We start from the raw sequence: 27,937 nt of genomic DNA, 5'->3' as shown, positions 1-27,937 counted from the left end.
TCCCGAAAACGATTACAATTACGAACAGATAGAAATATATTAATATTGTATTACCACAATTGGAAACAAAACTACTTGGACGAAAAACAAAACTAAAAAACCACTTGCAAACGGTGGGCGGAGCAAGGGACATGGGCAACCAGTAGGCGGAGCTACATTACGACACAAGCTTCTGGGACTCAGTCGGAGGTTGAGGTTCACATCTGTTGGCACCATTTCACCATTGAACACCTTTCTTTGCTTCTGGGACTCAGTTGGAGTTTTCACATCTGTTGCCCATCCAATTGCTTGTAAAACTTTGATTACATACCAAGTTAAGTCAATCTGCCACCATTCCAAACCATGTCGTGCTGAGTAGTCGAATGCATGGTGATTGTTGTGCCACCCTTCGCCAAGTGTAACCATTGCCAACCACCTAAAACAGTTAAAATTAAATAAAAACATGTAATTAACTTCCAAATTTATCAAAGAGTACTTATATATATGTGGTAGTACGAGAGGGAAGCAAATAAAGTGAAAATTTATACCAATTGTTCCTGGACAAATCCCCGGTGTTGTATACTTGTTTACCCCACATGTGGCCGGCAGAAATTACTAGCAAAGTTACGTGCAGAATAGTTACTATCCTCACTCCCTACAATCACAAAAGGGACATAAGTTTCATAATACAATGATCTTGCTGTTTATTTTTGTGTTGACCCTAAAAACTACCAAGCCTACGTGGCACGCAGACCGAGTAACTAATGAGCTAACTACGTCATTCGGTTGTATGCGGGCGTGCCAACCTGTCGGCCGAACTCGGTCGAGGAGTAAAATATGTTGATGTTGCATTGAGCACGCTGCTGACTTCTCAATCTTGCGACTGCGGCCGAGGAAGGAACGCGTCTTGGCCTTTGGGTTCTAAAGCCTGAAGACAAGGCTGCTAGTTTTGCGAAGTTCACGAATCGTTCGCACCGAGTTCGGTCATGGTGATTATATTAGTGAGAGTATAAGCACGCCGAACCGGTTTCAAACTATACGGACACAAGTACTCAAAGGAAATATATGTCTTGATGGTAAACGTGGTTCAGTCGTCAGAATGCCGAACTCTAAATCGTACTTGTGAATAACCAATCATAAATAACTCGGCATTCAATGTGCTGAGCCCAGTAATTTGTAACACCTCACTTCACCGAGAAGGCTAATGAGGTGACCTCTACCAACAAGGATTCGAAAATCCTTCTCGATCAAGACTTGGATAGATAACCAGTCAACCTCAACGCAGTGCTGTTTATCCAAACTGAAGGTACTTCACAGTCGGCTAATTCTACGGCGGCAGTGTTGTTTATCCAAACTGAAGATGTTCACCGGTTGCCTTCACATTGATGTTTATCCAAATTGAAGATGTGTTGGCGGAAAAGAAAATAAAAAAATCTCAAGGTTGTTGAGAGGTTTCGCGTATAGCGAGAGTTTGTGCAAGACAGTTTGTGTGTTGAATTTCGAGCCCCTGAATGTGTGTTCATCCTCTGTATTTGTAGGAGCGAACCTACTTCTGGCCGAGTTAGAACCTTACCCACACTAAGACTCCTCATCCTGATCTAACTAAAACTCGGCCAATCCTACTTTACTTTGGACTTTGAACACATCTCCACAACGAACCAGATTCTTTCCGTGTTCCTTAGTGCCTTTAACTTTAACACTCCTGGGGTTTAAGGATTCATTCTTCATCTTTATCCAAATCAATCATTCTCACAAAGGGACTTGATCGACAAACAACTAGACAACCCCCAGTACCCAACCGGCCCATGATCCCCCTTGCTACCACTGGATCAAAAGTCTCGGCCCATTTGTTACCTTCGGCCCAAAACATCATTTTGGACGCAAACATTGCCCCCTCGTTTCTGAGGTCTTCGGCTTAGAATTCCTTAGCCGAATTTCGACCTTGAAGAAGTGAAACCAAACCAGGGTATATTTAAAAAAAAAAAAAAAACTCGAATATTCCATCTATCCGGCGCATTTATGAAGCACGATTGCACGATCTTAATTTTGTCAGACACCCTGCCATGTGGCATCTTTCTAACATGCTTGTCCTTACCTGACACTAAAACACCTAGCCTTCCACACACCATCATTACAACTTTGATTTGCGAAATTATAGTCTTTTTGAGACGTGCAGATACACGAACGTCTCTTCATAATTAAACTTGCCGCAACATGCCATCATGCAACCTCAATTCGTGAATTTCTCAGTTTGTTTGAGTCATGCACATAATCAAACGTCTCTTCATCATTGAATCCGCCGTCATATGTCATCGTATAGCCTTGATCTGCGAATTTCTTGGCCTCTTCATATGGGTTTCTCGAATCTCTATAATGATTGTTAAACTATATGACTAGTCTTATCCTTTATTCGAAACTTTAAACTGTTGGGTTTTCAACCCAAAACCCCTATAAATACCCATCTCTTCTTCGTTCAAACTCTACGCTTTACTAATTCATGAACCCCTCTTGCTTTTGGCTCTTGAGTTCCCAGAAAACCCAGAAAACTCTTAACCTAGAAATTATTCGATTCCTCATCAATGGCTTCCTTCATTTCCAAGCTTTCCGACGAATGTAACAAATGCCAAGGCTTCATCGATCGAAGCGCCATCAAAACTTTACGTTTCGAAGGTGATTTAACCGCCTCCCACCAGATCTTGGGACCTTTTTTCAAGGATGTCGTACCATCATCCATCACCACTCTCCTCAAGGATCGTTGCCTGACACCCTTGTTGCAAGGGTTCGATTGGTTGAAGTGGGACCTGACCAAACCCCAAGGAGCATGGCCTTTAACCACCACAGCTTGGGTAGCTTGGTTCGAACGGATGGAAAAAATCTTCGGCCAATAATGGAAGACTATTGGCATCTATGATGTCATTAAACTCTCGACCGTGGAAATCGTCATGGATAGAGAACTTCTTGTGGCAGCTTTGTGCTTTTGGTGCTGCGCCACCAACACCATGGTCCTTCATCTCGGCTTTATCGACCCCACATCCTTGACTTCTTATCTATCCTTGGAACCTCTCATTCTGACCTCTCTAAGCATCCGTCTATCCTCGACCTCAACGCTCTATTTGACGAGTGGGTTGTTGAAGTGCTGAGTAAAGAGGGTCAAGAACCCTTAAGAGAAGAGATTAAAAAAACTACATAAGATTTTCTTCAACTACAAAATTTTCATCCTCTTTTTCGCTGGCCGAGGAAAAGAAAACATTCATAAAGGGGAGCACGAAGCCTTCCTATTCTACTAGTACAACAAATTTATTTGTTGTACCAAATCGAATAAGTGCTTGGTTGAGAATATGCCGGTTGTCGAAGCCCTAGCAAGTGGTCACACCTTGGCCCTCAGTTTGGCCATTTTTGCCAACAAAATTGATCTGCACCAGAATGGTCCGCTTTGGGTTTTCCAACTTTGGCTGCAGGTCTATTTTGCAACTCTTCGACCAAAGATCCCCAGCTTCCAACCCACCGAGGCGCTCGGTCCTCTGTTAACGTCTCGACAGGTGCCTCTTACTAAGCCGAAGAAGTCTTCAAATACTTTTTCAGCCTAGAAGACCTCTTTAATGACGAGTTTCTGATATGTTGTCATCAAGAGTATCCCCCTTCCATCAAGCTTCCATCATCAACATGGAGTGAAGTTGAAGATGCTAATCTTTGTCAAAACTGGGGGTCGTTCATGTTAACATGCGACCTTCCCTTCGGCTGCGATGCCCCTCTAGCGAGTTGGGAAGTATACCATCTTTATTTCACTGCTCGGCAACTCGGCTACCTCCAAGGTTGCCCAGTGCTTCTACTCACTTCTCGCTCCCTCCTATGCCGATGATGTTTCTCTGGTTCTTCGAAGAGAGAATGCAGGGAGACAGTTCGTAAATTTCAAGAAAGGTGCCAAAAATTCCGTCTCCGGCCTAACGTGCTTGAAACCCTTAGCACCGCCACCTTCGTTGATTGGTGGGAAACATACACTCAGGACTTCTTTCATATATCAATCAAGAAGGCCATAAAAAAAGCTTTTAGCGACTGCCCAAAGAAAGCCCTTGCCCCAAATCCAAAGAGACGGCTCAAGGTATTTATCTTTGTTTATCGTTATCCTTTGGTTGTTTGTTCAAACTTCCTTCTGATTTGATTTTAACTTTTTTAGGCATTTATACGGACGTGGCAGCCGCGGTTGTGCCCAAGAAAAAACCTGCTCCTTTGCTAAAGAATACCGCAACCGTTTCACTGACCTTGCAGGGTAAACGGTCTTGCCCAGAGGCTATAACGACTGGCAATGCTCCCCGTCCTAAAAAACGTGTCAAGCAATTGGAGAAAAAAGGGGAACGGGAAATTCATGTCATCTCCAGCCAAACCACATGAGCAACTGCTGAGTCTCATCGTGCTTATGTTGCTCAAGCCTCGATGAACACTCAACCAAACCCTCCCACTTATTGAGCACCTGAGGTTTGACCTGTTCGACAAGTCGTGGTCGAACCAACCAATAACCCGGTGGTCAAGGAACCTGCAATAACAAAATCGACCGTTGCTTCTGTCTTAGAGGAAGTGGCCACCTTAGCCGAGAAAAATCTCCCTCCTGATCCAAAACCCAAACCAATAGTCATTATGGGGAGGTATGATTACATTGTTGGCGTCCTTTTCTTTTCGATTAGATTCTGAATACTAACAACTCTTATTTCAAGACGTCGACAACGAAGAAACCCCACTGACGAGTCGCCCTTGACCAACTAGACTTCCTACCAACAATCCTCCACCCGTGGTTGAGACGACTGACCAGGTTGATCCTCATGTAGCTGACCGTGGAAAAGGGCCCCTTGTCGAGCCTGAAGCGACGGCGAAGACACTAATCTATCCGCAGGATCAAGACCTTGACATTCATCCTCAAGAAGTTACTTCAGCTTTTGTAAGGCTCGATCATTTTCTTTCGTTGATTTTACTACAACAAGTTTGAACCGAGAATAATATTAAATGTCAGGTGCCTGATTATTCATTTCACCGACAATTCTATGCGCCAAAGGGTGTTATCTATATTTCCTGGCCACCTCAGTGGCCGTCGAACATACATAACCTTTATCGGCCACGTGAATTGAGAAACAGTCTTAAATACTAGGCTCAGCCATTAAGCTCTCTAGGTTCAAGCAATGAACTAGAGGACATGGTCGAAGTCTCTTCCCGGTAAGTCTAAAGTAAATTCTCTCAGTTATATTCTTTACGATTTTATTTTCACCTAAAACCTTTTCATGTGCAGCTTTCATGGGAAGTCGAGCTCGACGTTCTTCTTTCGAATATTGCTGGAGTAGCAGGATCATCTACTACGTTGGCCGAGCCTTCGCCAACCGAGGTCGAATCCAATGCCCTCGCCAAGTTGCAAGAACTTTTATCTATCTCTGCTTCACAAATCCTTCAATGCAAAGGCCTCGACTCCGTAGGAGAGTGCCTTAACGCTCTTGCAGCTGGTGGACTGCTGAGTACCAATAATGTCGTCCACATGTCCGATATCCTAGAGCGGACTCAGTAGTTCTTTATTACTTTTGAACGGGCTATCCAGGCTGAAGACCACTTAAAGGCTGCCAAGACCACTCATGAAGCCAGTCGGTCGGAGGTTGAGGCCATTAAAGCAAAGAAAATGCAGTTGGCCAACTTTGATCATCAAATTGCTGAGCTGCAACGTCAAATTGCCGAACTTCAACGACAAAGGTTGGTCATTGCTTCGGACCTTGAAAAGAATTTTGAAGCAAATAAGGCTTGGTGAACAGACTTCACGGCTGGCGCAAGGCACATCCAGTAACTTCAGTTTAATAGAAGGACAAGGCAAGTCGAAGTCACTGTGGGTGAAGTAAGGTGGTTGGAACTGAAGGTCGTTCTTGAAGCCTTCCTTTCTTCGACCTTTTAGGATTTTGGTCTTTTGGAATCTTTTGTAACTTCACTTGTACGTTTCTTTGCAAAATCAATGAAATGATCTTTTATTCTTGCATTTCCCAAGTGACTGGATAATATTTCTTTAAAAATTTCCCGTTGATTGGCAACTTATGAATTAAACTAATTCGATCCTTGAGGTGGTATTGCCCCATTGCCGAGAACTTTGTGAACAATGAATGGTCCTTCCCAATTCGGCAACCATTTGCGGAACCTGGGATCTTTAATTCCTATGGGCAGCATAGTGTGACAAACTAACTCGCCCTCTTCGAATGTTTTTTGTCTGACTCGTTGATTATAAGCTCGCTCGGCAATTTTTTTCTGTGCCACCAATAAATTATAAGCGTCAAGCCAATTTTCTTCCAAATGTTCTAACTCTCGTCGCATGGCTTGACTGTACTTAGCACTGAACAAACTACTTTGTTCAATCACTCGCAACGAGTTTATACTTAGCTCAACTGGTAACATAGCATTGTGGCCATAGGTTAACACGTATGGATTCGTTCCAGTGGCCGATCGGGGTGAAGTTCGATAAGCCCATAATGCTTCATTTAACTTTAAATGCCACATACCAGGCCTTTCTTTTACCATTTTCTCGAGAATACCGATTAAAACCTTATTACTTGCTGATAGGAGCATATTTATGCGCCTTAGTTAGCTAGTTCTTATGCATTTCCATGGTGTTTTCTTAGTTAAAGTAGTCTTTTAAGCTAGTTTTATGTGTTTTCAGGTTTTAAGGCCAAAGGATGCAAGAAGATGCATTTTGGAGCTTTTTGGAGCAAAATTGGGCTTGGAATGATTATCACATAATTGGAGCCAAGGTTTGGACGAATTTGAAGACTTGAAGATGATGATTCCTACTTGAACTAGGTTTCCTAGTTGAAGTAGGAAAGTGCTTACATGATGGAGGATTCCTAATCGACGAAGGATTCCTAATCGACGAAGGATTCCTAATTGAAGATGGATTCCTAATCACATGAGGATTCCTAGAAGAACAAGGATTCCTCCTCCAACAAGGATTCCTACTTGAAGTAGGAAAGTTAAGCCAAGGTTTCCTACTTTGGTTTGATTTTTCCTAATTGTCCCTAAAAGTTCCAGCAATTATGAAGACTTTCTAAGCATTCTAGGACACAAAACAAAAGCCTAGAACCCTTTTGAACCCTTGCCGCACCCCCCTTTGCATTTCCTCTTCCTTATTTCCTGTTTTTATGCTTTAAAACACCTTCCTTTTGTGTTTTAAACCCTAGCCGAATTTCCCTTGCCCTTTCCTTTAATTTTCTGATTTATTTCCTAATTCTAGAATCCTTAGACTTAATTTCTGATTTCCTAATCAACCTAGGGTTTTAATTTCTGTTTTCCTTTAAATAAACCTTCTTGTTGCAGCCACAAAACATTCCACACACACCCATACAACTCCATTCACGCCAGAATTCATCCACCATCCCTAACCGCACCTATCCTTCACAAAACTCCATAGTTTCTGACCCCAAACCCCCATAGCCGTGCCATACACCCATCCTAGACACTTTTCCACCATTCAACCTCATCCAAAACCATCCCAAACCTGCTACATTCATTCAAAATTCCAGAAACCCTAGTTCTATAATCTACCGCACCTTCCCACCATTCTTGCCGAGCTTTCCACCATCTTCCATCCATCCACCACTCATCCACACTCATCCTACAACCCTTGCCGTGCCTCTACACCCCCCAAATTCCATTCTACGTCATCAAAACAATCCAAGAAGCATCACCATACAATCTGCCGCAAGCAACAAAGGGGACAGATTCTCTACAATTGTTTGGCTTTTCAATCTGAGTTGTTGAACGATTTTAGGTGTTTTCTATCTTATATTTCAATGTCTAATTCATGTAATCTTTGTTTTGCTTTAAGTATGATTGGCTAAATTCGTTTTGGCTAAGGGTGGATTCAAAACCATGATTATATATGTGAAATAAGTTGATTACTTCCAGTTATCGTTGCATAAGTCGTGAATACAATTCGCTTAACCGTTTGATTTAGAACTTATTTTTGTATGTTGATTGAGAGTGCACGCTTAATTTGCATGCTTGAATTTGGTGCTAGGATATAAGTTTGTTTCACCTAATCGTTATGAATTTATATTCGCAAGTAGTGAAGGTCGCTAGTCACGATCGTGTTAAGTAGATTCCTGGCAAGAGTATCATGCTTTTCATAGTTACGAATGCCTTGTTGATGCTTATGATTTCCAAAGAACGTAATGATTCTAACTTGTATCTTTATCATGCTGTTCATATAGAGAACTTGTTAGGAATAATTTGTTTGCGATGCATATTCATCCAATTCAATGATTCTAGGGAAATCTGAAGGTTAATTTAAGCGGACCTAATTAACTTGGAGTGTCGAGGTTCATAACTTGTTAAATTGATAACTGGAAATCGATTTAGATTGCATATATTTCATGTGTGGAGAAGAACCCCTTAGCTATTCCATCATCCATTGATTCATCACAATTTTGTCTTACAATCTGTTTTCTTTACAATCTGTCCATTTAGTTTATTTTCGTCCAAATCAAATCCCCATTTATTTTGAAGTCCTAGATTAGTTAGAAAGTGTGTTGGTTTAAGTTTTTAAGTGTTTTGGTACAAGTTAAAACCCAAATTCGTCCAATTTGGTGCTTTGTGTTCAAAACTGCCCAGAAAGTGTTTTTAAGGCAGTTTTGAGTCTTTTAGTTGCTGTTTTGAGTTTTTGGTTTGTTTTAGTATTTTAAACGTTAGTTTTGCATTCTTTGAGTCTAATCTAGTGTTTTAAACTTTGTTTTTGCGTTTCTAATTCAGTTTTCAAGTGATTAGTGCCCCTAGTTAATCCCCGGTTAGAACGATCCCTACTTACATCATTACTACAATTGTCACAAATAGGGTTTAATTTGTGTGTCAACATAATTTTCACATCAAATTTTGGCGCCGTTGTCGGGGATTAGCAAAGTTGCTAATCCCTTGTCTTGAGTCTTGTTTAAATTGTTTCAATTCTGTTTTGTTTTTGAATTTTGCACTGTGTGTGTGTGTTTTGTCTTTGTGCCGTGTATAGGCACCTTATTTCCTTACTTGTGCCGAGTCTATTAAGGTGGTTACTAACCTTGTTTGCTCTTGTGTGCAGGTACTAGTTTATGACCCGTAGCTCACAACCTGTTCGTGAGCATATCTTCGACTTTGACGGTGATTTCGAGAGGACGTTGAGAAGGAAAAAGAAATTGCACAAGTCTAATCCTCTTAGTCCCGAACTTGAATTTGAAGAGCAAGAAGTTGAGGTTGAAGAGGAGGCCACGACAAGGTTTGAAGAGGAAGTACCAACCATGGCAGCCGACAATCGAACCATCAAGGAGCTTTCTGCCTCGGGTTTGGCCAATGCAGCCCCTCTTTGCATCCAATACCCTAGGGCAGCCCCTGAGAAGACCGATGAATTTGAGTTGAAGTCAAGTTTGCTACATCATATACCCAAGTTCCATGGGTTATCAATGGAGGACCCCAATAAGCATTTAAAGGAGTTCGAAGTAGTATGCTCGAGTATGACACCGGTGAACGTAGACGGAAACATATTGAAGATGAAGGCTTTTCCCTTTTCTTTGTTGGAAAAGGCCAAGGATTGGTTGTATGAGTTGGTTCCCGGAACTGTCACATCGTGGGAGAGTATGCAACGAGCTTTCTTAGAGAAGTTCTTTCCGACATCACGAGTCATTCTTCTTCGCAAGAAGATTAGTGGAATTCAGCAAAGCTCAGGTGAATCTTTTCCATCTTATTATGAACGATTTAAATCACTTGTTGCTTCTTGTCCACAACATCAGATGAAGGAGGAGCTACTTCTTCAATACTTTTACGAAGGTCTTTTACCACTTGAACGGCAAATGTTGGATGCATCCGCGGGAGGAGCTCTAGTGGACAAGACACCTAGGGATGCCAAAACTCTCATTGCTAATCGAGCACTCAATGCACAACAATATGAAGGTGTTGGGCAAAGAGACACCCCACGGCCACATCATGTAAATGAGGTAAATTCTATTTCTGAGTTACAATCCCAAATGGCTAACCTTACGTCTATGTTATCGCAGTTGGTTGAAGGCCCCAAAACGCAAGGAGCTACAATTTGTGGTGTATGCTCCATTCAAGGACACCAATCTGATCAATGCCCTCAATTAATTGAGAATGGAGGGTGGGAATCGGCCAATGTTGTGGGTTATGGGAATCAAAACCAACCAAGGGGGGATCCTTTCTCCAATACATACAATCCAGGATGGTGTGACCACCCCAATTTCAGATGGAGAGATGCACCACAATATGGCCAACAAAGTGGATTCCGACAACCCCCGGGTTTCTTTCCAAGGCCAATGGCACCACAACCACCTCCTCAGGCACAATCATCCCAAACCAACCCAGGTACGTCTATGAATGATGATAAAACATATCAGTTACTAACCACAATGGCGCAGGGAATGCAGAACCAAGCAAAGGAGGTTAATGAGCTAAAGAAGCAAATGGGCCAAATGGCTGAATTTTTGGGACAATTCCGTGAAAATGGTAAGTTACCAAGCACTACGGTGGTCAATCCCAAGGGTGGTTTCGAATCTGCAAAGGCTATCACACTACGAAGTGGAAAAGAGGTGAGAAACAAGGAAGATGAGAAGATACAACTCGATGAAGAGGAGACACCAAGTCCACTCACGGCAAAGGTAGCACCACCTTTGCCGCAAGCACCCATGGCCCCTAAGCCATCCAATCCGTCCACCCTAGGTAAGATGAGTCCAAGTTTGGTTAATTCTAACATTATTCCACCCAATGTGCCCTTTCCTAGCAGATTTTTGCAATTCAAGAATGAAGAGGAGGAAAAAGATGTTCTAGAGACATTTAGGAAGGTTCAAGTTAACATACCTCTCTTGGATGCAATCAAGCAAATCCCGAAGTACGCCAAGTGTTTGAAGAAGCTTTGTACGACAAAGAAGCGTTTTTGGGAGAAAGAAGTGGTACAGGTAAGTGAGAATGTGTCTGCCATGATACAACGTAAACTACCTCCTAAATGCAAAGATCCGGGTAGTTTCACCATTCCTTGTGTCATTGGTAATACTAGGTTCAAATCTGCCATGTTAGACTTAGGTGCATCCATAAATATTATGCCATATTCCATTTATGCATCAATGAACCTTGGTGAGTTAAAACAAGATGGTGTTATAATTCAATTGGTGGATCGTTCTAACGCTTATCCCAAGGGAGTCCTTGAGGATGTTTTAGTGCAGGTCAATCATCTTATCTTTCCTGCAGATTTTTATGTCTTAGAAATGGAGGATTCGAGCCATGCTCCATCATTGCCAATCTTGCTAGGCCGACCTTTCATGAAAACGGCTCAAACCAAGATTGATGTAGCCAAAGGAGAAGTAACTATGGCATTTGGTGGTGATATGATTTGCTTTAAAATTTCTGAATCCATTGAGACTCCTAACGTTGTTCGTTCTTGTTGTGTTATTGATACAATAGAAAAGATAGGGGCAGACCATTCAGCCCCTAACACAAAGGTTGCATCAAGAGCCATGCAAGACGAGGGAATTGGAGTAGAGCATAAGGACCCCACGGCCACTGCCCTTAAGATACCCAATGTGGCCAAGAACACCATGAGGAAAAAAGTTCATGTTGCTGCCACTTCATCACAACACCAAGGTAAGGCACCTAGTCCAAATCCAATTCCCATTAAAGTTGATAGGTGGTTCCCTTCTTTGGTGCAGGTACCCAAGCAAATCCCTGATGGTGGGCGCATGAACATGAACCTTAGCACTGAACAAAGTACTTTGTTCAATCACTCGGGTCACAGGTATTTCTCGGCCTAGTTTGCCCCCCAGAAGTTGTGCTCCGGAGGCTATTTGAGCTAATTCGTCGGCGTCAATGTTTCAAACCCATGAAATGTGTTTGAAGGTAATGCCGTTGAAAGACTCGGCCAAATAGCTGAAAACCATGTGATATGGCGCCAGAGTACAACTCACGCAACGAAAAGTCCCATTAAGTTGGTTAATCATAAGTTTGGAATCACCGAGAATAAGGACTCGAGTTGCTCGCAAATTGTGAAGGACACCAAGGCCGATGATGAGGGCTTCATATTCGGCCTGATTATTCTTGCACTCGAACTCGAGCTTAAGTGAAAAATATCAGCGGCTGTGATTGGGGGATTGAATAACGATCACAACGCCAGCCGAGATGGAAGTACTATAGCTATCAAAGTACATTGTCCAGTAATTGTCACATGTTTGTACCATGTCGATGTCCATGTCATTGCCCCCAAAATCATATGGTGAGGGATGTTGGGCCAAGAAATCGGCCTACGGTTGGCCTTTAACAGCTTTATGGGGCACCTACTGCAAATTGAATTCGGACAGCGCCATTGTCGATTTTCCAATTCGGCCTTTTACTATCGATCGAGTGAGCATGTAACGAATGACATCGGTCTGGGCGATGACCAGAGTGACCGACGAAAGCATGTAAGGCTTGAGTTTGGATGGGGCGAAAAATAAGGCGAGGCAAAGCTTCTCGATGGCAAAATAAATTAATCTCTGGTGGGTTGAGATTTCGGCTGAGATAAAAAATGGCCTGTTCACGCCCAGCATTATTGTCTTGTGCCAGAAGGCATCCGATGGACTCATCGATCGCGAAGATGTATAGCTTGAGAGGTCTGCCAAGTCGTGGTGAGACCAGGATGGGTAGAGTTGTGAATGAGACCTTAATTTGTGTGAACGCCTCTTGATGTTTGGCACGCCATTCGAAGATGTCAGGGGGTGGAGAAGGCTTTCATTTTTCCCGCTGAATTGGCAATGAATCGGCGGAGAAAGTTAATCTTGCTGAGCAACGACTGTAGTTGTTTCTTGGTAGTCGAGGGTGGAGCGTTGATGATTGCTCGTGCCTTATTCTTGTCCACCTCAATGCCATGATGATGTACAAGGAATCCTAAAAAATTACCGGCTGGTACGCTGAAAGCACATTTGGCCGGATTCATTTTAAGGTTGTGTTGACGCATACGCAGGAAAGCCTGGCGGAGATCATCTAGATATGTCTGCGGACGCTCTGATTTGATTATAACATCTTCAATGTAGACTTTGATGGTGGTACCAATAAAATCATGGAATATAGTATTCATGGCTCGTTAGTATGTGGCGCCAGCGTTCTTGAGGCCGAATGGCATGGCGACCCATTCGTATGTGCCGAGTGCCCCCGGACAACAAAAAGCGATCTGATGGACATCGGCCTCGGCGATGAAAATATGGTTATAACTAGCATGTCCATCCATAAAGGATAATATCTCATGGTTTGCTGCTGCATTGATTAACAAATCTGAAATTGGCATTGGATATTCATCTTTGGGAGTTGCCAGATTCAAATTGTGAAAATCAATACAGATACGTAGGACACCACTTTTCTTTAATACTGGAATGATGTTCGCCAACCATTCGACGTATCGAGCTATCCGAATAAACCCAGCTTTTAAAATTCGAACGAGTTCATCCTTTATGCTGAGTTGTACTTCGGTGGAGAATCGTCGAGGTGGTTGGTGGAATGGTTTGCACCTAGGTTTGATTCGTAATTCATGTTTAACTAGCGTTCAATCCAATCCAGGCATCTCATGGTAACTCCAAGCAAAACAATCCTTAAATTCTTTAAGCAAATTACAAAGCTCAGTTTTTACATGTTGAGGTAACAAAGTACTAATGAACAAGGGTCGTGGGTCTTCGGCCATTCCAACATTTATTTCCTCTAAAGGATCATTGACTTGAGGTTAAGTATCCTCGAGCTCGGCTGGTGCAGCCTGAACTTTATCTAGTGAAAGCACTGGGCCGTTGTCTCCTTCAGCCAAATATTCGACTAAGTTGACACTCGAATTTGGTTTTTTGGAGATAACATACTAATGGGCCAGCAGTTGTTCCATGGTAGATGAAACCGCAGCCCGTCATTTATCCTGGCGATCTTCTGATATCAGTATCTACGATCAGATCGGCCAATCCAAGGTTTGCCGAATCTTGATGGATAGTCTCGGCACCTACTTTGATTACTTTCTGTATCAAAATTCGAGTTGGTCGTCCTTCCTCGTTCAAACCTTGTAGGGTAATATAGCCGACATAATCATCGTAATACCATGCTTGAATCATATTGGCTTCAAAAGGTTGATTGTCGGCAGGAAACACCATAACAGATTTACCGTCCCAAAAAATAAGAACCTAATATAGTGAAGAGGGAATGCAGTTTGTTTGCCAATCCTGACCGAGCAATGCATTATACTCGATCTTGAAGTCGACGATAAAGAATGCGGTCATGTGATTGCGACCTGTAACGCTTACCTCCAAAGGAAGCATTCATTTGGTCTGAGACTTTTCACCGACGAAGTTACTCATGGTTATTCATGATGGTATGAGTTTGTTGTTGGACCATCGTAGTGCCTTTATGACGGATACTGGCATGATATTGATCGTAGCCCCACAATTGACAAAGATTTTGAAGATTGGATAACCTTCGATGTGAGCCGTGACATAACGGCTTTAAATGTTGAAGATTAACCAAAGAAAAGAGGGAAACAGTATGGCCAGAGCTGTTTCAAGTTTGTCAGCTTTACTCGCTTGCTTATCTTCTTCGGTAGCGATGAAATCAACTTGTGTTGCTTCCTCGGCAACTGCATCCCCATCCAAGGAATTTGGTTGGGGTGTAGTTGGTTGAAATTCAGCAGGTAGGACATGGACCATGCTGATTTCCATATTGTCGAGGACTGAAAGGCCCATCGGGTCTTGGTCGTCATCTGTTGGGTTATCAAGTACGGTATCATGTTTTGGAGCTTCCTCGACCTGATCATCTCTCGCCTCATTGGGTACCTGTTCTTGTGGTGTGTTGACTGAACCTGTTTCATTCTGGCTATCATCTTCGAGCTCGGTCGTTGCTAGGGCTTGGTTTTGTCTTTGTAGTGCTTTATGGGCTCGTTCTTTATAGGTGATTCGGGCGTCCCTTGTGTCTAAGTAGGTGATTGGAGCATATTTATGCAACTTAGTTAGCTTGTTTCTTGGCATTCCCTTGCCGTGACACTCATCCAACCAAAAGGAGAACACAATCCACCCATCCACCATTCACCATAACTCAACTATATCCATCCACCACCATAATTTACCACTCATCCATCAAACCACACCTTGTGCCGCAACAAAGAGAAGAAGAAGGACCCTTGGACGTGCTTGCCATTCAAGTTGGATTGTTGGAGCGTTTTTAGGTGTTTTCATTCTTTTGTTTTCAATGTCTAAATTTGTTTATCTTTGCTTTGGAGTATGAGGAACTAAACCCCCCTTAGCTAGGGGGAATTCGAAACCATGTTCATGCTTGCAATATGATTTGATTACTTTCAGTTGTGATTTCATAAGTTGTGAATTCGATTTGTTTAACTGCTTGATTAATAACTTATTCGTGTATGTTTATTAAGAGTGCACACTTAGTTTGCATGCATGAATATGATGCTAGAGTATAAGGGAGTTTCACCTAATAGTTACAAACTTATATTCACAAGTAGTGGAAGTCGCTTATAAACGATCGCGTTAAATAAATTCTTGGCAGGAGTTTCATGCTCATCATAGTAACAAATGCCTCGTCAATACTTATAGTTTTCATAATGCTTAATGATCTTTGATTGTATCTTTATTGTGCTGTTTACGTAAAGAACTTTTAAAGAATGCTGGAATTGTTGTATGCGTTTTCCCATCCAATTCAATAACTTAAGGAGAACTTGAAGGTTAATTTAAGCGGACTTAATTAACCTGGGGTGTTGAGTTTCATGATTGATCAAAAGAACAACTGAAAATTGGTTTATGTGCAAGTATGTCATATGTGGAGAAGAACCTTCTAGCTAGCCTTCCATCCATTCAATTTACTCAAATTCGTGCAGATTTCATTAGTTCTTTAATTTACTTGTTTTGTTTTCAAATTCGTCAAAACTAAAGCCCCCTTTATTTTAAAGTGTTTTATTAGTCAAAATCTGTTTTGATTTGTGTTTTTAGGTGTCCCAAAAGTGTGTTAGAGTCCAAATCTGCCTAGTTTGTGTTTTTAGGCAGATTTGAGCGTTTTTAGCTTGTTTTGAGTCCTTTGAGTTTGTTTTAAGTTCTTTGAGTCTAGTTTAGTGTTTTTAACTCTGTTTATATGTTTTTAAGTCAGTTTAGAGGTTTTAGCAAGCCCTCATAATCCCTGGTTTAGAACGCTCCCTACTTGCATTTATATTACAATTTGACAACAAGAGGGTTTAATTTGAGTGTTAAGTTAATTTTCGCATCAGTAGGCATCCAAACGCGCCACACAATCTTTCTTGTCGACTGTAAGGCTGAAAAGAGATACGGCTAAGAAGACTTCGAAATGATGTTATAAGTACTGAAGGTCTTCGAAAGAGAAATGGAGCTCGGTGGTGTCTATGTCCGTGTACGGGTCGACCTCGAAGCCAAGGACCCGAGCTTCACATATGTGCTAGAACCTGGCCTTCATTGTTGGGTTGGTAGTTTTCTGAATAATCTGTTTAGCATTAAGGCAAGTGAGTGCCAGGTCGAGGGCTTCTTGCGCCGCCTTGCGTAGGCCGTACAAGTCATTAGTAGAATGTGTTTTGTGAAATTCTTGCATGTACTCCAAAAGGGGGAAGCTTGCTTTCGGCTTCTTGTCTGAAATGCTCAAAATGAGCTTTTATCTCATTGGGCCGAAAGAGGAGTTTGATGTGCTTATCTGATTCTTCAATGGTGGCTTCAAAGCGACGATCAATTACCTTTTTCCCTAGAACTAGTTCGGCCATGATTGCTGGGGTTTGTTGATCATTTTCGTTTCCTGCTGTTTCTTTCAGCTGCCATTTGGTAGTCGAAGTGGCTTGTACTGCCTGTCGTCGAGCCATGTAGTCTATCCGTTGGCGTCGATGTTTATGAGATTTGGATAATGCAGTATACATGCCAGTTGGAGAATTGTAACTATACCAACGTTGGTCGCGTGGCTCAGGTGGCCTGAAGGTTTTCTGATTCGCCAATGAACTTGAGCTGCTGAAGTTACGTGAGTAATAATCCTCATTATAAAATGGCGTGTCAAAATCAAGACGCCGTCTAGTTGAAGTGGGGTCGTCTATTCGTGTTTGAGGGCCGAGCCTATCCAACACCTTCTGGCACTGGCCTCCACCGAGTTCATTTGAAGGTGTTACCGCGACCTTGGATGGTTGTCGTGGTGTCGGAGCCTGAGGTAGTTTCTCCTTTGGCTCAGTTAGGATGATGCATGCTTTACAACTGCTACACAAAACCATCGGTCTCTCAGCTTCATCTGCACTGGTGTTTGACATGGATTCGACTATGGCTGGTCCCGAAAACTCTGTAGGTGGCTCGTTTGAAAATAGATCAATCTTGAGTCGCGGCTGAGAGTTCTGCTTTGGGACGTGTTATGTTCGAACAAACTCAGCCTTCCCTTTCCCTTTGTTTTTGGACAAATGAGCATCTAGCATGCCAACTGTCGCCGAAGGAAAAAGGATCAACGTCGACAGTCATCTTTTTCTCAGGAAATTTTAGCTTGCCTTTATCGATCCAACTTTGAATAGCATCACGAAACACAACGCAGTTGTTTGTGGTATGCTTATTCGAATTATGGTATTTGCAATTCATCTTTCCCTTCAACTCTTCGGCCTTAGGAATGTTGTGTTCTGGCCGAACTTTGATGATCTTTGCCATCAGCAATTGGTCGAAGATTGCATCGACCTTGGTAATATCGAAAGTGTAAACCTTTAATGTTTTAACCGTCTCTTCAGAAACCGAGTAGGTTTTAGCATCTTTGAAGTTAATGTGAGCCAATGCCTTGCAAACGTACGGTTTATCTAACACTATTTCGGCCGCGTCCACACTGACATATTGCTGATCCTCTCCTTCGGCTGATGTGTAGCTCATTGTGGGATTTTTGTAAATTGTTCCCTAGGATGGGGAATTCGAGATCTTTTCCTCTCGGAGAAAATAATCATATTGCTCGATGTGTTGGACCAGTTCGTACATATCTCGGAAGTTTGCCCTCAGGAATTTCTTTTTGTAGCACATTCAAAGCAAGCCTAACAAATTTGACTTCGGGTAGAGGGACTCGGCACCAATTCTTGGCCGATTTAAACTTTGTAAGGTAATCCATTGGTGACTCATCAGATGCTTGAGCCATCCTAGCCAATGAAGAAACTGACATTTCCATCCCCGGCCAATAGAATTGCTCGTGGAATTTCTCGACCAATTCCTCCCAACTTTGGTTGGAATTAGGTGGGAGGTCGATGCACCATGTGAATGCCGAGCCCATCAACGAAAAGTTGAATAGTCGCAGTTTATGGAAGTCACTATTAACATCTCTGCATTACGTAATGAACCGGGCCACATGTTCTAACGAGGACAGAGATGATTCTCCAACAAAAAGGTTGAAATCTAGGATCTTGAAGCCTTTAGGATATTCGAACTTTTCTACATAAGCTGGGTATGGATGGATGAATTTCAGGAACTTCGACCCCTTTTTCAAGGTCGAATCGATCATTCTTTGGACCTCGATCATATCGACCGATGTTGTTTCCACTCTCTGGTTGGATCCATCTGATCTACTGCTTGATCCTCCTCTTTTTTTCCAAGTCAATCGTTTTGAGCCGAGTAGATTCTGTTTCAGCCTATAGTGGATTACTTTTGAGTGGAAGCTGGCGGGACTGATTAGCAGGCCCCATTCGAAGGCTCTGCTAACTAATAATTCGAGCAATTTGGTGTGCGTATCACCATTACTTCGTCTTACCTCGAGCAAACTGTTCATTTTTTGGATAACTGTTTGTTCAACCTGCCAAGATTGCTCATCAAGTTGTCTTCGAAGAAACGATCTAGTCAGAGGGTCAGAGCCTTCACCACCATCTTCGTCGCAGTCCTCCATTATCATTTCAATGAAAACACCTACGGTTCTATTGGTGACTTCTGTGTTCCGATGCTGAGTACCGAGACAAACTTCATTTTCTCGGTGTGTCACACTTGCAATCTCAGGTGTCACAGCAACAAGATGATTTCGTGCATGTGACACTTCTTGTCCAGGACTCTGAACTGGCAGATCAATCATTGACTTTCCCATGATTGTTTTCTTTTTAATCGATCGTGTTTCGATGGTCATGAACTTCGTAGTTTTAGCACTCGGTCCCACAGGGCGTGCCAAAATGTTGACCCTAAAAACTACCAAGCCTACGTGGCACGCAAGCATAATAACTAATGAGCTAACTACGTCCTTCGGTTGTATGCGGGCGTGCCAACCCGTTAGCCGAGCTCGGCCAAGGAGTAAAATATGTTGATGTTGCATTGAGCGGGCTATTAACTTCTCAATCTTGCGACTACGGCCGAGGAAGGAACACATCTCGGCTTTCGGGTTCTAGAGCCTGAAGATAAGGCTGCTAGTTTTGCGAAGTTCACGAATCGTTAGCACCGAGTTCGGTCACGGTGATTATATTCGTGAGAGTATAAGCATGCCGAACCGGCTCCAAACTATACGGACACAAGTACTCAAAGGAAATATATGTCTTGATGGTAAACGTGGTTCGGCCGTCAGAATGCCGAACTCTAAACCCTACTTGTGAATAACCAATCATAAACAACTTGGCGTTCAATGTGCCGAGCCCAATAATTTGTAACACCTCACTTCACCAAGAAGGCTAATGAGATGACCTCTACCAATAAGGATTCAAAAATCCTTCACAGCCGATACTTGGATAGATAACCAGTCGGCCTCGACGCAGTGCTGTTTATCCAAACTGAAGATGTTCACCGGTTCCTTTCACAGTGCTGTTTATCCAAACTAAAGATATGTTGGCGGAAAATAAAATAAAAAATCTCAAGGTTGTTGAGAGGTTTCGCGTAGAGCGAGAGTTTGCGTAGGGCAATTTATGTGTTGAATTTCGAACCCCTGAATGTGTGTTCATCCTCTGTATTTATAGGAGCGAACCTACTTCCGACCGAGTTAGAACCTTACTCGGAGTAAGACTCCTCATCCTGATCTAAATAAGACTCGGCCAATCCTACTATAATTAGGACTTTGTACACATCTCCACAACGAACCCGATTCTTTCCGTGTTCTTTAGTGCCTTTAGCTTTTGTTTGTACCATACTTGATCAATCCCGAAACTACTGAGCACCGGTCAATGTTATACCGTCATGGACCCAGAAGAGTTTCTCTCCAACCAGGAGGCCAATCACAGCGCGACACGTGTCGACATCAGAAGCCAATCACAACACGACACGTGTCAATGTCAGAATGAAACTAGAAACTCTCTTCTATAAATAGAGATCATTCTCTCACAATATTTCCTAATGTCATTTGTACTAAATCATTCACTAGTACTCATTAAAGGAGAGCTTGAACCTATGTACTTGTGTAAATCCTTCACAATTAATGAGAACTCCTCTTCTCCGTGGACGTAGCCAATCTGGGTGAACCACGTACATCTTCTGTTTGCTTCCCTGTCCCTATCTATTTACATACTTATTCACACCAGTGACCGGAGCAATCTAGTGAAGATTACAAACTTAACATTTTTTGTTGTACCAAAGTCCTCACTAATTTTGTGCATCAACAGCTTTAACATTTCTGAGGGTTTAAGGATTCATCCTTCATCTTTATCCAAATCAATCATTCTCACAAAGGGACTCGATCGACAAACAACTAGACAAGCCCTAGTACCTAGCCGGCCCATGATCCCCCTTGCTACCAATGGATCAAGAGTCTTGGCCCATTTGTTACCTTCGGCCCAAAACATCGTTTTGGACCCAAACACTTTGCTAGGCTGAAAATTTTTAGGGTCGGGCACTTGGACTACATCATTCATGAAGAAGAAAAAGAAATTAAAGAAGAAGAAGAAATGGAAAAAGCATCTATAAAGCCCGAATTTTAGTTAAAATCTCAAGTTTAAACTCCATCCAAAAGTTGCAAGTGAGGTCTATGAAATGAACTTTTTGACCAAGACACTAATTTTTTGCAAGTGAGGTTTATATATGACCACATAGAAACTGTGCAATTTTTTCATTGATTTGAATTGGAATTTATGTATAAGGCCTTGTGACAATAATGTAAACAAATTTCTTTTGGGGATAAAAAGCTGAACTTAGGAGGAAGCAATTAATAATCTCACCAGTCCCCAAACCAGGAAGGGAAGGCCGCCAAAGGCATATAATAAACTTCCAGGTAGAACAACTGAATGTATAACATAAGTATGGTGAAGAGACTTATAGAAGGCCTGCCTTTTCAAATCTTGAACGTTCTTTACTCCCCCGTACTGCAAAATTTCCAATGTTAATTTAATAGTTCGACGACATATGCTTGTAGGATATGTGTATATATAGTTGTGTATGTTGTTGCTATCTTTCCAAACCGAGAACCGCTATCGATGATCCATCCAATGTGACTAAACCAAAAACCTTGAATGGGGCTATGAACATCTTTCGGTGTATCGGTAAACTGGTGGTGGTGACGGTGTGAGCTCACCCATTCTATTGGGCTACCCTGCAAATATGTGCAACACACCAAACTCAATCATTTTCCCTAATAATATTGCAAGAAAAAAAAAAACTACTATTCAAGCACAGAATGATGCTAAAATGTAACAAAACGTTGCTCACGACGCACACATATATTATGTACCTGAAGTGATAGAACTGCAACGTAGGCAAATAAGTATTCGAGCCATTTCGGAAGCCTGAAAATCTTGTGTGAAAGATTTCTATGGAATGACAGAGTGACTCCTAAACTGGTTAACATATGGAGTGCAAAGGCGACCCAAAATGCACCCCAAGCAAAATAACAGGGTGCAAATAAAGAATGAAAGTGCATAGACGAAAGGGTACTCGCTATGACTAGGTCCTGTAAATTCCATTTTCTCCCCAAGAACTCTCCACGGGCATCATCACAATCTTCACCCAACGCCCCATATGGTATATAATAGCAGACTCTCTCACTAGTCACTCCTGCTATTTCTATGACTGGTATCTGCACTAACAAAACCAAGCTCGCTAGAAGCTGATATCTCACTACTACTCGATCCAGAGAACGTTGAATGAAAATGCTTATGGGTTCGGAAAATGTTGGTCCGCGAGCCATTAGATATATAGAGAAGCAATTTAATATCGCACTGCTTTGTCGCGATTGGCATGGTAAATAATTGGCGTGGTAGGTAATTTATGTACCACTCATTATTAGGAAGCTTTAATAAAAAGGTTTCTCTAAACTTTTCTTAACAAAAAAATAACTTAATAACTTTATTTAAGGCAACTTTAACGAAAAGTTTCCGTTTTGGTTCACTTTAACCAAAAACTACATTTTTACACTAAAAAGTCAATTCTGGTACTATTCACTTTATCCTTTATTTTGTCCTTATCGTTAAAATTCAAAGTTTTCAAGCCATTTTTATTAGTTTTCCTTTTATTTAATGCAAAATGCTTGAATCTCAAACTCAATGAAAATGACAAAAATTTAGAAAAAATTACACATTGAGTATGCTTCCACTTCTTAATTTCATATCGAGACAACACTTTTCTTCTATGAAGTGTAAGTTTACAAAAATACCATTTATCTTTAGTGTATTTCCACACTTCTCTCTCTTGCTTCCTTCTCTCTCTCTCTCTCTCTCTCTCTCTCTCTCTCTCTCTCCCCATTTCACCATTCATACAGTAAACAAACAACTGATAGGAGCATATTTATGCGACTTTGTTATCTTATTTTTGCATTTATTTAGTTAATTTCTATTTATTGTAGTAATTTAAGTTATTTTCGTATTATTGAAGATCCATTTGGTAAATATGACAATAAATGGCAAAATGGAGCAAACTGGAGCCGTTTTGGACTTGGATTGGATACCATGCGTGGATAGCATATGGGCTGGACGTTTTTGGTGTTTAAATGGTGTTAGACATGTGCTAAAATCTGGATAAATTAAAGTTGAGGCTTGGAAGGCAGGGAATTACACAAGAAAGAGGAATCCTAGTTGGAGAGGAACACTATTTTATCCTATTTTATCTTATCTTATCTCCAGCTACAAAAAGGAATCCTAATCACATTCCAACACTCTCTACCGGATTTTTAGAGTCCTAAAATAACTCAAAACACTTAATCCATTTTCTCCTTAGATTCAGCCGTTTCTCCTTATATATATATATATATATATATATATATATATATGAAATTCTTGCTTGTTTTAGGGTGTGCCGCACCTACCATTCATCCATTGAAGTTGCTGGAATTTTCAGAGTTCTTTCTATATTTGTTTTAAGTTTCAATGTTTATTTAGATTGCATTTCAGCTATCATGAACATGTGTAACTAAGTTTCTTTTTAGTTAAAGGTAAATTCGAAGCCATGATCATATGTTTTATATAAATTAATTACATCCAGTTATTATTTTGTAAGACATGAATGTGATTTACTTATTTGCTTTATAGAGAACTTATTCTTGTATGTTTATTAAGGATGCACACTTAGTTTGCATGCAGGGATTTGATGCTAGAATATAAGGGAATTTCACCTAATTGTGGTAGGAATACCATGCTTTTCATAGTTACGAATGCTTTGTCAATGCTTATGATTTTCACAGAACTTAATGATCTTTGAGATGTATCTCTGTCATGCTTTTCATAGTTACGGAAATTGAGAAGAATAATTTGGTTGCGTCACTGAGTCCAATTCAATGAACTTAGGAAAATTTGAGAGTTAATTAGTGTTGTTCACAGTTAATTTAGGGCGTTGTCATTCATGGTTTATAGGAAGAATAGCTGGATATCGATTTGTATGCATATGATTCATGTGTGGAGAAGAATCCTTTAGCTGTCCTTTCATCCATATTTCATTCACAACTTAATTTGCTTGATGCCATTTACTTTTGTATTAATCAAATTCGTCCAAAATTCCACCAGTCATTGTTTTGTTATTAGTTTAACTTAGTTTTCAATTTTATAAGTTTAATTTGTGTTGATTAGCATCCCTTCTAATCCCCAGAATAGAACGATCCCTACTTACTCGTACTACGATTACATAATTTATAGGGTTTAATTTATGTGTTAGTTTCTACCACATCAACAGTCAATTTCGGCATAGCATGAAAAGGATAAAGAAATTTAATTTCACCAAAAACAAACAATTGAGTTTTTCAATTCAGCAAAATAGACAATTGGGTTATCAAATTTTCAAAATAAAAAAAGAGTGAAAAAACACATATGGGTAGGAGAGAGAGCGTGGTCAGTATTGAGAGCAACAGAGAATTTGTCATCTTTCAATGAAATTGTAGAATTAAAAGCACCAACCAGAGCCACCACCATTTCTTCTAACAATATTAATAATAATTTTTTGCCCACCGCTGCTACCCCAAATAAGGATTCTCCAAAATCTGTTCTTTCCAAATGACTAGGTACTTTCACGACTTCTTCCCCGTATAAGAAAATTCAACAAAAATACACACGCACACACATATGTTTTACATTACTACTATTATTGTTACATCCCACATTGCCTTGGAGAGTGGATCCTGTAAGCCTTATATGTATATTCCCATCTCTACCTAGCACGAGGCCTTTTGGGAGCTCACTGGCTTCAGGCTTCAGGCTTCGTAAGAACTCCGAAGTTAAGCGAGTTCACGCGAAAGCAATCCCAGGATGGGTGACCCATTGGGAAGTTCTCGTGTGAGTTCTCAGAAACAAAATCTGGGGGCCCAAAGCGGACAATATCGTGCTACGATGGAATCGAGCCCGGGATGAGGTGGGGGCCCGGGCTGGGATGTGACAATTTGGTATCAGAGCCAATCCTTGGCCTGATGTGTGCCGACGAAGACGTCGGGCCCTTAAGGGGGTGGATTGTTACATCCCACATTACCCAGGGGAGTGGATCCTGTAAGCCTTATATGTATATTCTCATCTCTACCTAGCACGAGGCTTTTTGAGAGCTCACTGACTTCAGGTTTCGTAGGAACTCCCAAGTTAAGCAAGTTCACGCGAGAGCAATCCCAGGATGGGTGAGCCATTGGGAAGTTCTCGTGTGAGTTCCCAGAAACAAAACTGTGAGGACGTGGTTGTCACAACCCGTTCTGAAATACTTTTATCGAAGGTGTGAAAAGACTAGAATGCCCTTGAGTGTTGAGATGAGTCGTATGTGACATGGTTTTAGAAGTGGACCAATATAATTATTTTCCTAAGTTTTTGGGGCCAATGAGAACTAAACCTTGGTTAGTTGTGATTGGTGTGTAGATTAGACCACACACACTCATCCACATTACTTTATCTCTCTCTTCCCTCCCCTGTTCTCTCTATCTCTCGGACTCTCTCTCTCTCTCTCTCATTCGAAATGGTACAAACAAGCACCCAAGACCCTTGAAACTTCACGGATTGTGGCCAAAATTAGTACCATTGTGTTCGTGAGGACCATACGAGTTCTAGGGCACCCATTTCAGGTAAGAACTCGTTCGATATCATGTTGAAAATTCAAGCTCCGAGTTGAGCACTATTCATGAACTTTTAAATGGTTATGTTTTAGGACAATCCAAGCTTATAGCGAGATTAGTGAGGTCTCAAGGAAGCTCGGAGTGCTTCGTTTGAAGGTTTTGGACGTCGGGATCGTGTGGACGAAGTTTGGCCGATTTTCTTGGAATTCTCTGGTGAGATCCCGTGACTTTTAGAGCTTTAAATTAGTATGATTGTGTTCTACAAGTTAAGAGCTTCATTTTGGTATAAAATACGTGAAAAATGGTGCAAAATCGAGTGAGAAATGGGCAGTTGCAGGTCTGTCCAAAATCCGACGCCGGTGACACAGTTTCGGCGTCTGGAGGTTGAAGACGATGCGTTTGGGCTGCGCGTGAGACGGTGACCTCCCCGACGCGTGGGGGCGCGTGAGCCACCTAAAAATTTATCTAAAAATATCACGATGTTCGTGAGGTTGTGTAGGTCACGTTAGTATATTCGTATACCCATTTTGAGCAATGTATGAGAAGTTATTAGCTAGTTTTGTCTACGTGCTTTAAAATAACGTTTTTATAGTTAATTCGCATATAGGTGAGACTTATCCTGAGGACGAGCGTATCCACGGGCGACTCGGGGGCTACGACCCTTCGACATATCAATGAGTGGCCTTTTGGTTTTCAGTATATATTTATATACTTGATATATTTCCCAGAAATGCATTTAAATGAAAGTATGTCTTGAATTTCCATGCCAAATGCCTTTATATACTTGATATATATATATATATATATATATATATATATATATATATATATATATGTGATGCTGTGGAGGCACATGTAAGTTCAGGTAAGTTATGTTTGATTATGTGAACTACGAATGACTTGATCCCTATTCAGGGTACGTAGGCAGTCTAACGATACGTTAGATGCAGTCATACAATAGTTGAGGCAAATACCTTAGTTGTGAATAGAATGATTATAAATGCATTGATGAACATTGAGCTCATAACCTGCAGTAGGGTGATTGCGATTTAGCCACAGAGAGAGAGCTGGCACAGGCCTGTATATTATGTCACCTCCCGCACCATATGATCACATTGGATCCAATTAGGTGCACAGTCTTGTCGTACAGACCACTATAGGTGGTTCCGACTGATAGGTGACTAACGTATTATCGTACAGCTAGCATTGAGAGAGTAAAATTGAGCATAATTATATTACACCAAATCTTGTCATACAGACCCATTTTTAGTGGTTCCGACTTATGTGCAAAATAATGCCGTATAGGTCATAGTAGTGACTCCGGCTAGATTGAGTTTGGGCTATGAATTCAACCGTACAGACTACCACAGGAGTTCCGGCTAACATATCGTATTTCCATGAAATCATTCTTACCTGAACTGTTTACTTTGTTATATTTTGGCATGGCATACATATGAACATGATTATGTGAAACATGAATTGACTTGATATGATTCAGATATATTTTTGTATATGCTTAGATCTTGATTCTGGGAAAATCTTATATGATTTACAGCGAGGGGTTAGTATGTTGATAAATGAAATGATTTTGTAAAATATTTGTTTTTGCCCACTCACGTTTTCTGTTTTGCGCCTCTCTAGGTTTTAAGTAAGCTTGCTGTTGGTGGCTCGAGGACGTAGGCTGTTCTGACTTGTCTAAATAATAGTAGGACATTCCTGGTACTGTATAACTAGTACTTGTCCTACTGGACTGTACCTAGACTTTATGCTCTGACTAAGAGTGTTACTGTTGTACTTAACTCCTATCACTTTCTGTTTAGAAGTGCACTCTAGTAATGTGGTTTTTAATTATTCGTATAATTGCTATCTTTATCGCTTCCACACTGTGCACATGGCTACGTCACTCTCACGTGATAGCCAGCATGCCTTGGCCTCGGTCGGGGTGTGTCATGGTGGGGGCCCAAAGCAAACACTATTGTGCTACGATGGAGTCAAGTCCATAATGTGGTGGGGGCCCAGACCGGGATGTGACAACTATAATCCATCTAAAGAACAAAATTAAAAATTAAAAAAAAACTGAATTATTAATTTTAACTTTTTAGGTTTCTTTTGGACAATCTGAAGGACCATTTCTGTTGATTTTCAATCTCAAGGACCAAAGTGATGTGTTATGCAAATCTTAGGGACCATTTTGGCTAAAAAGCCTTAATATTGTTAGAGTTGTAAGGGCTGGATTCTATTATCAGCCCTAAAGCCTTAGGGGTATGGCTAGTATTTCAAAATTTCCTTTCCAAGTTTTTGGGCTGGGCATTAGTTGTTTTTATGCCTTTGTCTCTCTTTCACATGTTTAAGAACCAGTGGAGTTCCTTGAAATATAGTGCCAGTTTTTGTCTTTATATATAAAGCTCACTAAAGTTTAATATGATTGATCGGATCATATTTATATATATTTTTACTTCAAATTCACTCGTCTTTTCTTGGTTAGTTCCTTATATTTTTTAGCTATTTACGTTATTTTTGTGTTTATAGGATCTGTTATGCAAAAAAGATAAAAATAGCACAAATG

At 41.2% G+C, this 27,937-nt stretch overlaps 1 pseudogene; it reads right to left on the bottom strand.

The window, feature by feature from the left end:
• Nucleotides 1–27: 27 nt before the first annotated feature.
• LOC126590886 (palmitoyl-monogalactosyldiacylglycerol delta-7 desaturase, chloroplastic-like) lies at nucleotides 28–21,878 on the bottom strand (annotated as a pseudogene).
• Nucleotides 21,879–27,937: the final 6,059 nt, after the last annotated feature.

The sequence above is a fragment of the Malus sylvestris genome, chromosome 11 (genome assembly GCF_916048215.2).
Source record: "Malus sylvestris chromosome 11, drMalSylv7.2, whole genome shotgun sequence".
Lineage (NCBI taxonomy): Eukaryota > Viridiplantae > Streptophyta > Magnoliopsida > Rosales > Rosaceae > Malus > Malus sylvestris.
This window is presented reverse-complemented; position numbering and strand designations above follow the sequence as displayed.